This window comes from Rattus norvegicus, chromosome 12 (assembly GCF_021556685.1).
Source record: "Rattus norvegicus strain SHRSP/BbbUtx chromosome 12, alternate assembly SHRSP_T2T, whole genome shotgun sequence".
Classification (NCBI taxonomy): domain Eukaryota; kingdom Metazoa; phylum Chordata; class Mammalia; order Rodentia; family Muridae; genus Rattus; species Rattus norvegicus.
Genome location: NC_141545.1, coordinates 17658103 through 17670593, shown reverse-complemented (window position 1 = coordinate 17670593; position 12491 = coordinate 17658103). Strand labels below are relative to the sequence as shown.

Genomic DNA, 12491 nt, shown 5'->3' with positions numbered 1-12491 from the left:
TTCCCATCTGCTTGGACCCTGTCCTGGGTTCTGCAAGGCTCCCATAAACAATGAGGTCACCCGTCATTAGGGACACATTAGTTTCCCTGTGATCAGAGCCGAAGTGGGACGTGGTTGGCTCACTCCTGTAATCCCCAAAATTTGGGAGGCTCAAGGATTAAAAGCCGTCTTTGACTACGTGATGAGTTATGAGTCAGTCTAGGTTATGGAGTGAGACCATGTCTCAATAAAAAAAAAAAAAATCCGGGGTTGGGGATTTAGCTCAGTGGTAGAGCGCTTGCCTAGCAAGCGCAAGGCCCTGGGTTCAGTCCCCAGCTCCGAAAAAAAGAACCAAAAAAAAAAAAAAATCCAAACGAGGTTAGAGCCAGCAACAGCCTCTGTCTGGCTCGCCTCGTGCGTGAATGGGAATTGTACAGCCAAAGCGGAACAGACAGGTCAGGTCTTGGAATATCCCACGGTAGTCGTTTTGGTCTTCTAGGGAATGTTTTGTTTTTGTGCCAGGCTCTGAAGATAAACAGATGAAGGGGGCTGGAGGCCGTCTCCTGTGTCTGCTCACTTGGAAGGACGTCGGTTGCTAACGTCCAGCTGTGGGGAAGGCCTGAGACTGTTCTCGAGGCTGGGAGGCGTCCTGACAGATGTTGGAAGAGGCTCTCACACACAGTTGCTAGCTATGTGTCCAGCTTCTTGGGTGGAGGCTTCTATCACGCCAGCCCCAACTGCTTCACAAGGGTTTTATTTGGTTTTGGCGCCAGGAAATTGGACTTCTTTTTCGAAAGGTCTGTCTGTAACGTGTATGACTGTTTGCCTGGATGTATGGATGTGCGTCATGCCTGTGCCCGGACCCCATGGAGGACAGGAAGGGCATTAGATCTGGTAGCACTGGTGATATGGGCAGTTGTGCCTGCCTTATAGACGCTGGGAAGCCAACCTGAGTCCTCCGAAAGAGCAGCCCCTGCTCTCCCTGCCGCTCCCCTATAAGCCCACATCTTCTCTTTAGTTTATTTTATATGTATGGATGTTTTGTGTTCATATATGTGTGTGTACCCCATGCATGCATAGCGCCCTAGGAGACTAGAAAGGGGCACTGGATCCCTGGTATAACTGGATTATCAGGTAGTTTTGAGACACTATGTAGGAGCTGGGAAATAAACAAGGACCTCTGGAAGAGCAGGCGGTGCTCTTAACCTCTGAGCCATCTCTCCAGCCCTAGCTTCTTTTCTTTCCTTTTTTTTTTTTAAAAAGATTTACTTATTATATGTAAGTGAATATACTGTCTCTTTCTTCAGACACACCAGAAAAGGGCATTGAATCCCATTACAGATGGTTGTGAGCCACCATGTGGTTGCTGGGATTTGAACTCAGGACCTGTGGAAGAGCAGTCAGTGCTCTTAACCTCTGAGCCATCTCTCCAGCCCTAGCTTCTTTTCTTGATGCTGTAATATAATACTCTGACAGAGGAAAGTTAGGAAAAGGGCTTCCTTTTAGGTCATGACTCGAGGTACAGTCTGTTATGGTGGGAAAGCAATGTTTCAGGGCTTGAAGCAGCTGGCCACTTTAACATTTGAAGAAGACTCAGTACATGTGCAGTAGACTCGGCCTGCTTTCTCCAACGTTTGCAGGATCCCCTGCCTAGGAAATGGTCTGGCTCACAATTGAGATGGTTCTTTCCACACCTACCATCATCATCATCATTGTCGTCACCATTGTCATAGCCACCATCATCACTACCATCATCATCACTATCATATCATCACTATCATTGCTATATCATCACCACCACCATCATCACTATCATCATTGTCATCATCATCCTCATCATCACTATCATCATTGTCATAGCCATCATCATCACTATCATTATCGTAGTCGTCATCATCATCATCATCATCACTATCATTATCATCGTCGTCGTCGTCGTCGTCGTCATTTTCAAGACAGGGTTTCCCTTTGTAGCCCTGGTGTCCTGGACTGACTCTGTAGACCAGGTTGGCCCTGAACTCAGTGACCTACCTCCCTCTTCCTCCATCGTGCTGGGACGAAAGGCACACTCCACCACTGCCTGATGTTAATTGACATTATTAAGCCAGTCTCCTACTGGCATCCCCAGAGGTCTGTCATGTGATTCAGGTGATGCTGGATTCTGTCAAGTTGATGTCATTCACAGTCACACTCGGTGTTCTCCTACTGAGTTACATCTTCACCCATCATTGCAGGATTCGCTGAGCTATGACGCAAGCTCTTTCTAAAACTTATGAGTGTACAGTCTACATGTGGTGGCTCACTCCACTGATTCTAGGACTCCAGAGGCAGAAGCAGGCAGATCTCTGTGAGTTCAAGGCTAGCATGGTCTACAATACGAGTCTGGGACAGCCAGGGCTACACAGAGAAACCCCATCTCAAAAACAAACAAAAAAAATTTCTAAGCATGTATGTGTGTGTAAGTGTGTGTGTGTGTGCACGCACACGCGCGTGTGTGCATGCTTGTGCACGTGTGCGCACAGATGCTCTTATGCCTTAGTTCATGTCTGAAGATCAAAGGACACCCTTGGGTATCAATCTTCATGACCCACCTTGCACATGGGGTCTCTTTTGTTCACTGCCTGTGGTCCCAGCACTCAGAAGCTGAGGCAGGGAGACTGCTGTGAATTCAAGGTCAGTCTGGGCAATAGTGCTTGGGAACTCTGCTTCAACACACAAACATGGGCAACTGGAGGGATGGCTCACCAGCTAAGAGTGTCAGGCTCTATCATGAGACCTGGAATTATGATTCCAGGACCTACATCAGGTGCCCCACACCGCCTATAAATTCCAATCTCCCTTTGTCCTCCAAAGCACCTATACATACACATACACATATAATCACACACACACACACACACACACACACACACACACACACACACACACACGGTCTGGGATGTGGCTTGGTTGCAGAATAAATACCTAGCATGAATAAGACATTGGATTCCCAATGTATGGAAACACACACACACACATATACACCTCACACACATACCTCACACACACACCCATACCTCACACTTTACACATAACACACATCATACATACACACATACACACCTCACACACACACACCTCACACACATATCACACCTCACACACCTCACACACACACCTCATGCAATGTGGAAAAACATTGAGACTAATGAAAGTCTAGTTTTGTTTTATTAACACTCTCTCTCTCTCTCTCTCTCTCTCTCTCTCTCTCTCTTTCTCTTCCTTTCTTTTTTTTTCCCCTGAGACAGTCTCACTATGGAGTCATGGCTGTCCTGGAACTCTCTGTATAGATCAGGCTGGCCAGAAATGCAGAGATCTGCCTGTCCCTGCTTCTTGAGTGCTGGGATTAAAAATGTACGAGACCACCAGCATTTTGGCAAGGCCCCAGGAACCCCACACAGCCACACTAAACCCTATGTCCATTCCAAGGGCCAGAAGTTTGAGCGTACCAGAGGCCGAAGGGCCAGCAAAGCTACAAAAACTAACTCTGGACCTTACTGTTAATAAAAAAAAAAGTTGGATGTTGAAAAAAAAAGTAGCTCTCTTATCTCCCCTACCACCCCCACAGGCTCTACTGTATCCCAGGTTTGCCTAAGACTTACTATGTAGATGAGGATGTACCTTGGTCCTCCTGCTTCCACTGCCGAGTGGTGGGATGCTAGACACACACCAGCAAGCCCATTTATGTAGGACTAGGATTTGAACCTAGGACTTCCTGCACACTTGGCAAGCATTCTGGGACCTGAGCCACACACTTTCATGCACAGGTAGCATTTTATTTGGGTCACATTTCCTGCCACCTCCTATTATGGTCACCCTTCCTGAGCCCTCCTCCCCTGTTCAGCTGGTCCCCCTTCTTTTCTCTCATCCCCTTAGAAACCATTTTCGCTTTGATGCTTCGAGTGATGCATTATAAATTCTGTCTTCCTTCGTCTTTTTTATTTATATGGGTGTGGGAGGCACATGTGGACATCACATGAAGTCAGTTCCCTTCTACCATGTGGGGCTGGGGAATCCGACTCAGGTCATCGGGCTTGGCGGAAAGTACTTGTACCGGTTGAGCCTTCTTACTGACCCTCATTATGAGTTCTAATGTAAGCAATGCTTCGCTTACCCTTATGTTGACAAGTGGGGGTTTTCTACCAAATCAAATCAGCAAATTATCGGGAAGACTGAGGACGAAAAATAAGAGAGCTTGTTGCTTCCTGTGCTCACCTTGATTCCTGCGCTCATAGAACGGCTCAGGGCCCTGGCTAGGGAATGGTGCCGCCTACACTGGGCTGGGTCTTCCCATATCAATTAACCTGAGACAGCCCTTCACCAACATGCTCGCAGGTCAACCCAAGGCAGACAATCCCTCATTAAGACTCTTGTCCCAGCTGGGTGGAGACACTCAGAAGGCAGAGGCAGGTGGGTCTCTGTGAGTTCCAGGGTAGCCAGGGCTACATAGTGAAACCTTGTCTCAAACAAAAACAAAACAAAACAAAGACTCATTCCAGGTGATTCTAGGTTGTGTTAAGTTGACAAAGCTGACTGTGGTAATACCCCATAGATCTGTAGGATCTATGTGTCTACAGGCTGGGGCCTCCCACCTATCAATGCTCAGTTCCTCACAGGAAACGACCTGAAGCTACTTCAATGGTCTGACCATTGTTTCCTTATTTGCAAAGTCCGGCTACACCTGGTGGCACGTGTCTGTAATGAGAGTATTTCCCTAGACAGGAGGATCACACATTCAAAGCCGCTCTGGGCTACGTAAGGAGGCTTGTCTTACTTAACGTTTCTGCTGTGGGGATAAAACACAGTGACCAAAAGCACCTTGGGGAGGGAATGGTTTACTTCAGCCAATAGTCGCGTGCCATAGTCCACTACGAAAGGAAGTCAGGGCAGGAACTCAAACAGGGCAGTAACCAGGAGGCAGGAGCTGGTGCACAGGCTGTGAAGGGGTGCTACTTGCTGGCTTTCTCAGCCGGTTTTCTTTTTTATTTTCTTATTTATTTATTTATTTATTTATTTATTTATTTATTTCGGAGCTGGGGACCGAACCCAGGGTCTTGCACTTGCTAGGCAAGCGCTCTACCACTGAGCTAAATCCCCAACCCCACTCAGCCTGTTTTCTTATAGAACCCAGGACCACCAGCCCAGGAATAGTGCCACCACAGTGAATGGGATCTTCCCATGATAGTCACCAATCGAGAAAATGTACCACAGGTTTGTCCACAGCCCAGTCTAGTGTGGACGTTTTCTCAATTGAGGTTCCTTCTTCTAAAATGACTCTAGCTTGTGACAAGCTGACAAAAAACTGGCCAGCACAGAGACCCTTCTTTATATTAAGAGTATGGCTCAGTGGTAGAGCCCCTGCCTAGAATCCCCAGTGAGGGGCTGGCATGTGGCTCAGTGGTAGAGCCCCTGCCTTGAATTACCCAGTGAGGGGCTGGGGGTGTGGCTCAGTGGTAGAGCCCCTGCCTAGAATCCCCCAGTGAGGGGCTGGGGGCGTGGCTCAGTGGTAGAGCCCCTGCCTAGAATCCCCCAGTGAGGGCTGGGGGCATGGCTTAGTGGTAGAGCCCCTGCCTTGAATCACCCAGTGAGGGGCTAGGGTGTGACTCAGTGGTAGAGCCCTTGCCTAGAATCCCCCAGTGAGGGCTGGGATGTGGCTCAGTAGTAGAGCCCCTGCCTAGAATCCCCCAGTGAGGGCTGCGGGCATGGCTCAGTGGTAGAGCCCCTGCCTAGAATTCCCCAGTGAGGGGCTGGCATGTGGCTCAGTGGTAGAGCCCCTGCCTTGAATCCCCAGTGAGGGGCTGGCATGTGGCTCAGTGGTAGAGCCCCTGCCTTGAATTACCCAGTGAGGGGCTGGGGTGTGGCTCAGTGGGAGAGCCCCTGCCTAGAATCCCCCAGTGAGGGCTGGGGGCATGGCTTAGTGGTAGAGCCCCTGCCTTGAATCACCCAGTGAGGGGCTAGGGTGTGACTCAGTGGTAGAGCCCCTGCCTAGAATCCCCCAGTGAGGGCTGGGATGTGGCTCAGTAGTAGAGCCCCTGCCTAGAATCCCCCAGTGAGGGCTGGGGGCATGGCTCAGTGGTAGAGCCCCTGCCTAGAATCCCCCAGTGAGGGGCTGGGGTGTGGCTCAGTGGTAGAGCCCCTGCCTAGAATCCCCCAGTGAGGGGCTGGGGGTGTGGCTCAGTGGTAGAGCCCCTGCCTAGAATCCCCCAGTGAGGGGCTGGGGGTGTGGCTCAGTGGTAGAGCCCCTGCCTAGAATCCCCCAGTGAGGGCTGGGGTGTGGCTCAGTAGTAGAGCCCCTGCCTAGAATCCCCCAGTGAGGGGCTGGGGTGTGGCTCAGTGGTAGAGCCCCTGCCTAGAATCCCCCAGTGAGGGGCTGGGGGTGTGGCTCAGTGGTAGAGCCCCTGCCTAGAATCCCCCAGTGAGGGATGGGGCGTGGCTCAGTGGTAGAGCCCCTGCCTAGAATCCCCCAGTGAGGGGCTGGGGTGTGGCTTAAGCTCAGAGAGGCTACCTAGCATATGCAAAGACCTGTGTTCCATTCACTGTAACACATACACACACACACACACACACACACATACACACCACATGCATGTGCCTGTGTGCACGCACACATACACAGATGTGTATGTGTATGTGTATGTGAGATTGTGTGAGAAGATTCTCACTCAATTCAAAGATTGAGTGAGAAGACCAAGTCCCACCTACATAACAGACACCGGCTGATTTGCTAATTTGGTTTCTTCCCCCTCTCTAATCTTGAGGGCCCAGACGACACCCTCAAACTTGTAAGGATGTGGAGCCATCCAGGGAGGGGAGATCTGAACTGCCGAACTCACCCTTGGCCTTTCAGATGGGGAACAAGAAATGAGTCATATCTGCGACCAACTCAAGCGAAACGGTGGCTTTCGGATCTGGCCACAAGGGAAGTACAGATTGCATGTACTAGGCTGGCTATCACCGGGGAGTCATGGGAAGTTTGGGGGAGGATGTAGAGAAATTGGAGCCCTGGGACGCTGTTGGTGGGAATGGGGGGGGGGTGCTGTTGCTGCGTCGGGAAACAGTTTGTGACAATTCCTCAGAGAGTTACCCACAAGACTCCGTGATCTGGAGTTACAGGACACTGTGAGCTGCCCCGAGTGGGTGCTGAGAACCTAACTTGACTCCTTTGGCAACAAGCGCTCTCAACTGCAGAGCCGTCTCACCAGCTCCTTGGTCTTGCAGCTTCTGCCTCCGGGAGTGTCAAGAAACAAACGGGTCTGTATTCTTGTTTTCTCTGTGTGCGGATATTTTGACTGTAGGTATGTCTGTGTGTCATGTGCATGCCTGGTACCCATGGAGGCCAGGAGAGGGCATCAGGTCACCTGGAACAGGAGTTAGGACAGTGGGGAGTTGCCGTGTGGGGGCTGGGACTCAAACCCAGTTCTTCTGTAAAGGTGCTCTTAACGGCTGAGCCATCTCTCCAGCCCCAAACGCTTGTTAGTTAAGCCAACTACTGTGGCTAGAGGATGTTCTTCAGTGACCAGGAACTGGGATGAGTCAGTCGGGTACTTGTCATGCAAGCCTGGGGACCATAGTTTGAGCCCTAGAATCCGTGTGTGAAAGCCAGATGGGGCGGTGCACTAGAGAAGCAGACAGGAGAATCCCTGGGGCTAACTGGCGAGCCAACCTGGCCTCCTTGACCACAGTGTAGATAAACCCCGGGAACAGCACCTGAGGCTACGCTCTGACCTGCATATGCAGCTGTGTGTATGCGTAAGACACAGTCACACGCACACACGCACACACACACACGCGCGCGCGCGCACACACACACACACACACACACACACACTAAAGGAAGTGGGATTCAGGGTATGGTAGATCAGTGGGTTGCCCAGCAGGATGAGTGTCCAAATTTGATACCTAGTAAGAATGAGGAATTGATATGAGCTACAGCTCCCATGAGTTTTGGAAGCGTGTAAAGAAGTTAGACATAAAAGGTCACTTCTTGCATAATTGTGCTCATATGAGATGTCAGACAAAGTGACTACCCAGACAGCAAGGAGGACAGGGGTTGCCAGGGACTGGGGCAAGGTTCAGAGGACCAAGGGGAAGATGAGTAAGATGTTCAGGGGACTTGGGGAGAGGTGATGAAAATATCCTAAAATCAAGGGTAGTGACAATGGTAATGTTTGCACAACTCTATGCTCACAAGAAGACATTGAGTTGTGTAGTTTTTGTTACTGAGAAGGGGTCTTTTGTAGCCCAGGCTGGCCTGACATTTGCTATGTAGCTGAAGCTTGACTTGAACTCTTGGTCTTCCCACGTCTACCTCCTAAGTGTTGGGGTCAGAGGCATGTCCCGTGACACCCAGATTGTACTATATCCACTGAACCACACTGAGCCACACCCCAGCCCCTCACTGGGGGATTCTAGGCAGGGGCTCTACCACTGAGCCACGCCCCCAGCCCCTCAGTGGGGGATTCTAGGCAGATGCTCTATCACTGAACCACACCCCAGACCCTCACTGGGGGATTCTAGTCAGGGGCTCTACCACTAAGCCACACCCCTAGTCCCTCAGTGGGGGCTTCTAGGCAGATGCTCTACCACTGAGCCACACCCCTTAACATGTATTTCCTTTTTTTTTTACCGCTCCCCCTCCCGTATTTCCTTTGAGTGACATGTTATAACTGAACACATTTATAAGGGGCAGGGTAACATTTTGATTCATATAAACAATATATCTGCACCAGCTTTGGTCTTTGTACTAGATTAAAGGAAGCTAAGAGCCGGTCAGCTTTTGGGCCTTGAGATTCCTCAACTCCAGAAGGGCCTGTTGGTCACATTGTGCCTGGCCGATGTTTTGCTGTTCCTTAAAGGCTTATTTTTAGCTGCCGGGACCCATTTTGAGGTAAGCCATTGGCTACTTACACAGCATTTTTTTTTTTTTTTTTGGACTGATCTCGCTTGTTCCGCCAGAGTAGATGTTCTAAGGCAGAAACATTTCCTTTTTAAGGCGGTGATTCTCCAGCAGTTCAAAGACTAATCCAAAAGATTAGCAAAAATAGCCAGTTGCTAAATAGCTCCAACGTGGGAAATGCATGCGAGAAATTTGCTGCTCCGAGAGGAGCAAAGACAGAAAAGCGAGGACGGCTGTGAGCGACTGTGAGTAGCGAATTCTCCGGAGAACGCAATTTTCTATTTTTAAGCAGATAGTTAACCTTCGTCGATGATAAATGGAGCACACCTGAGCCCAGACTGATGCCACTCCACACCCTTTCTCCAAATTTGATTTAAGAGGTAGCTTTGCTTGGGGCAGTGGTGGCACAAGTCTTTGATTTCAGCACTTGGGAGGTAGAGGCAGGCAGATCTGAGTTCCAGACCAGCCTGGTGTACATAGTGAACTCCAGGGCAGCCAGGACCACACAGAGAAACCCTCTTTCAAAGACTCAAAGGAAGAGGGGAGACGTAGCTTTGCTGGGTGTGGTGATGCACGCCTGTAGCACTAGGGAGGCCGAGGGAGGGGGTTCTTGGGTTAGAGATGTACAAGCAACATAGTAAACTCAAGGTCAGCCTGTACTCTGATTGAGACTCTGTCTCAAACAAAAACAAAACCAAGCAAAGAACTGTGTGGTGTGTGTGTGTGTGTGTGTGTGTGTGTGTGTGTGTGTCTTAGTGGTAGAGCCCCTGCCTAGAATCCCCCAGTGAGGGGCTGGGATGTGGCTCAGTGGTAGAGTCCCTGCCTAGAATCCCCCAGTGAGAAGCTGGGGTGTGGCTCAGTGGTAGAGCCCCTGCCTAGAATCCCCCAGTGAGGGGCTGGGGGCGTGGCTCAGTGGTAGAGCCCCTGCCTAGAATCCCCCAGTGAGGGGCTGGGGGCGTGGCTCAGTGGTAGAGCCCCTGCCTTGAATCCCCCAGTGAGGGGCTGGGGGCGTGGCTCAATAATATTACTTGCCTAAAATCTCCTAACGAGTATTCCAGATTTAACTAGCATGCACAAAGCACTGAACTAAATCTTCGGAACAGAAAAAGATAAACAACAAATGAACTAGCCTTCTAACTTTTTTGAGTTAACCCCATCCAGAAGTTGGTTTAGATCAACGGATGTGTTTCATTCCTCTGCCTAGAAACCACGCCTCCTGACGGATCTTCTCGTGGTCTTTTTTTTTTTTTTTCTTTTTTCTTTTTTTTCGGAGCTGGGGACTGAACCCAGGGCCTTGCGCTTGCTAGGCAAGCGCTCTACCACTGAGCTAAATCCCCAACCCCTCTTCTCGTGGTCTTAACCCAGTTTCTATAGGCTCTGAGTCTGGCTTTCCTTTCAAAAGCCATACTTGAACATTGTTTTCCTTTTGAAAATGTGTGAAGTCAATTTTAAAAGATGTCAATGGGTTTCTGTTTAGATTTATTTTATTCTAAACCGTTTATGCACATTAGTGTCCAGGGATATGTGAGTGTGTCATTGCAGGTGCCAGAAGAGGGAGGCCCGGAACTAGAGTTAGGGATGGGGTTAAGGATTCTGAGCTGCTGTGTGGGTGCTGGGACTCAAACCCAGTTCTTCTGCAAGAGCAGTGCATGCTCTTAACCCCTAGGCCGTCTCTCCAAATCCTGAAGTTGTTTGTTGAAGACTTCATTTATTCTCATTTATGTGGATGGCTGTTCTGTCTAAATTACACATCTGTGTACCACCCAAGTGTCCCTGGAAGAGGATATCTAATCTCTTGGTGCTGGCTTCAAGTCACCATGTGGAGGAGGTGCCAAACTTGGATCCTCTGGAAGAGCAGCCAATGCTTTTATCCACTCAGTCATCGCCCCAGCAATTAATTTTATTAATTAAAAATATTTCATTGCATTTATTGTGTGTGTGAACAAAGTATGCATGTGCCCTGATATGTGTGTGTATCACGGCCAGAGGTCTGAGGGCAACTCTGAGAAGCTGGTTCCCTCCTACCTTGTTGAGGCAGAGTTTAGCATTTTTTTTTCTTTTTTTCGGAGCTGGGGACCGAACCCAGGGCCTTGTGCTTGCTAGGCAAGCACTTTACCACTGAGCTAAATCCCCAACCCGGAGTTTAGCATTTTGACCTGGGTACAGTGTACTGCAGAGTAGTTAGCCTTCGTGGTTGATTGATTCTTTTGTCTTTGCCTCCCATCTTGCTGTGGGAATTCTGGGATTACAGATGCCAGACATCACATCCATCCATCTATCTATCTATCTATCTATCTATCTATCTATCTATCTATCTACCTACCTTCCTACCTATCATCTGTCTATCTGTGTATCTATCTACCTACCTACCTATCTATCATCTACCTACCTACCTACCTATCATCTATCTATCTATCTATCTATCTATCTATCTATCTATCTATCATCTATCTACCTACCTATCTATCATCTATCTACCTACCTATCTATCATCTATCTATCATCTATCTCTCTATCTACCATCTACCTATAACTATCTATCATCTATCTCTCTATCTACCATCTACCTATCAACTATCTATCTATCATCTATCTATCAATCATCTATCATCTATCTATCTATCATCTATCTATCTACCATCTATCTATCATCTATCTATCTATCATCTATCTATCTATCTATCTATCATCTATCTATCTACCTATCTATCTTTTTATCAACTGATTAAATCAACTTTTTAATAAATTTATTAAAAGAGCCGATTTAGTTGTCTCCAGTAGTGACTTCAGCCTCCTCTCCTGGCTCAATACAGTTGGAAGCGTTTTTAACAAACCTCGAAGGACTGTGTAAATCTGAGACCCTTGTCGATTCTCCTCCAGAAGCAAGCTCGGTAAAACCTTGACCACTGGGTGTTTCCCATAGTGAACCTCGGTGTCTTGGCAGGCATGCACCCTAATCCTTTCACGTTCCGAATCTTCCTTCTGGCTCCGGACATACCCCTCATCCCCGTCCTCCAGGACTTCACGGTTCAGCCAATGAGTGTAATTTGAATTGGTGCATTGCCACCCTGGACTCCATCTGCATGGTTTCATCTTTCCGACATCTTTAAAAGCCAAGGCTGCAGTGGTTTCCTCCAGGACAACCCGTTCCTCGTCGGAAACCAGCAGCTGCGTCTGAGGACGGGAACGGATAGAACAGTCTTCTGAGCTTTCGCTGTCTGAGTCATCTCCCTGCTTCCACAGTAGGTCTTCATGGCGACTGAGTTTCACTCGGAAAAGATGAGCAAGTTCTGGAGGTGGGCAGATGGCGCGACTCACTGCTGCTCACACTCGTGAGATACTAAAGAACTGTTCACTGAAAAGCGGCACCTGGGCGGGATGGTGTATGCCTAAAATCCCATCATTAAGGAAGTAGAGGCAGAAGGGTCAGGAGTTCAAGGCTGGCTTCAGCTACATAAGAAGTCCAACTCTATCCTGGGCTACATGAGACCCAACCTCAGAAACAAACAAACAAACAAACAGAGCTGTTGAGACGATGTGGTCAGTAAAAGCACTGGCCACCAAGTCTGATGACCTG

At 48.9% G+C, this 12491-nt stretch overlaps 1 long non-coding RNA gene across 3 annotated transcripts in view; it reads left to right on the top strand.

Moving 5' to 3' along the window:
* Nucleotides 1–8747: 8747 nt before the first annotated feature.
* The window catches only part of LOC148002201 (uncharacterized), a 3866-nt gene continuing 122 nt past the window's right edge, over nucleotides 8748–12491 (top strand). Inside the window, exons 1-3 of one of the 3 annotated variants that reach the window (XR_015634650.1) lie at nucleotides 8748–8905; nucleotides 9011–9159; nucleotides 11859–12491. The exon at nucleotides 11859–12491 is cut by the window's right edge and continues 122 nt beyond it. This is a non-coding gene — a long non-coding RNA (uncharacterized LOC148002201). Of the gene's footprint in view, nucleotides 8906–9010; nucleotides 9160–11727 lie in introns of those variants that run through there. The other 2 variants (XR_015634651.1, XR_015634649.1) reach the window with 2 other exon arrangements.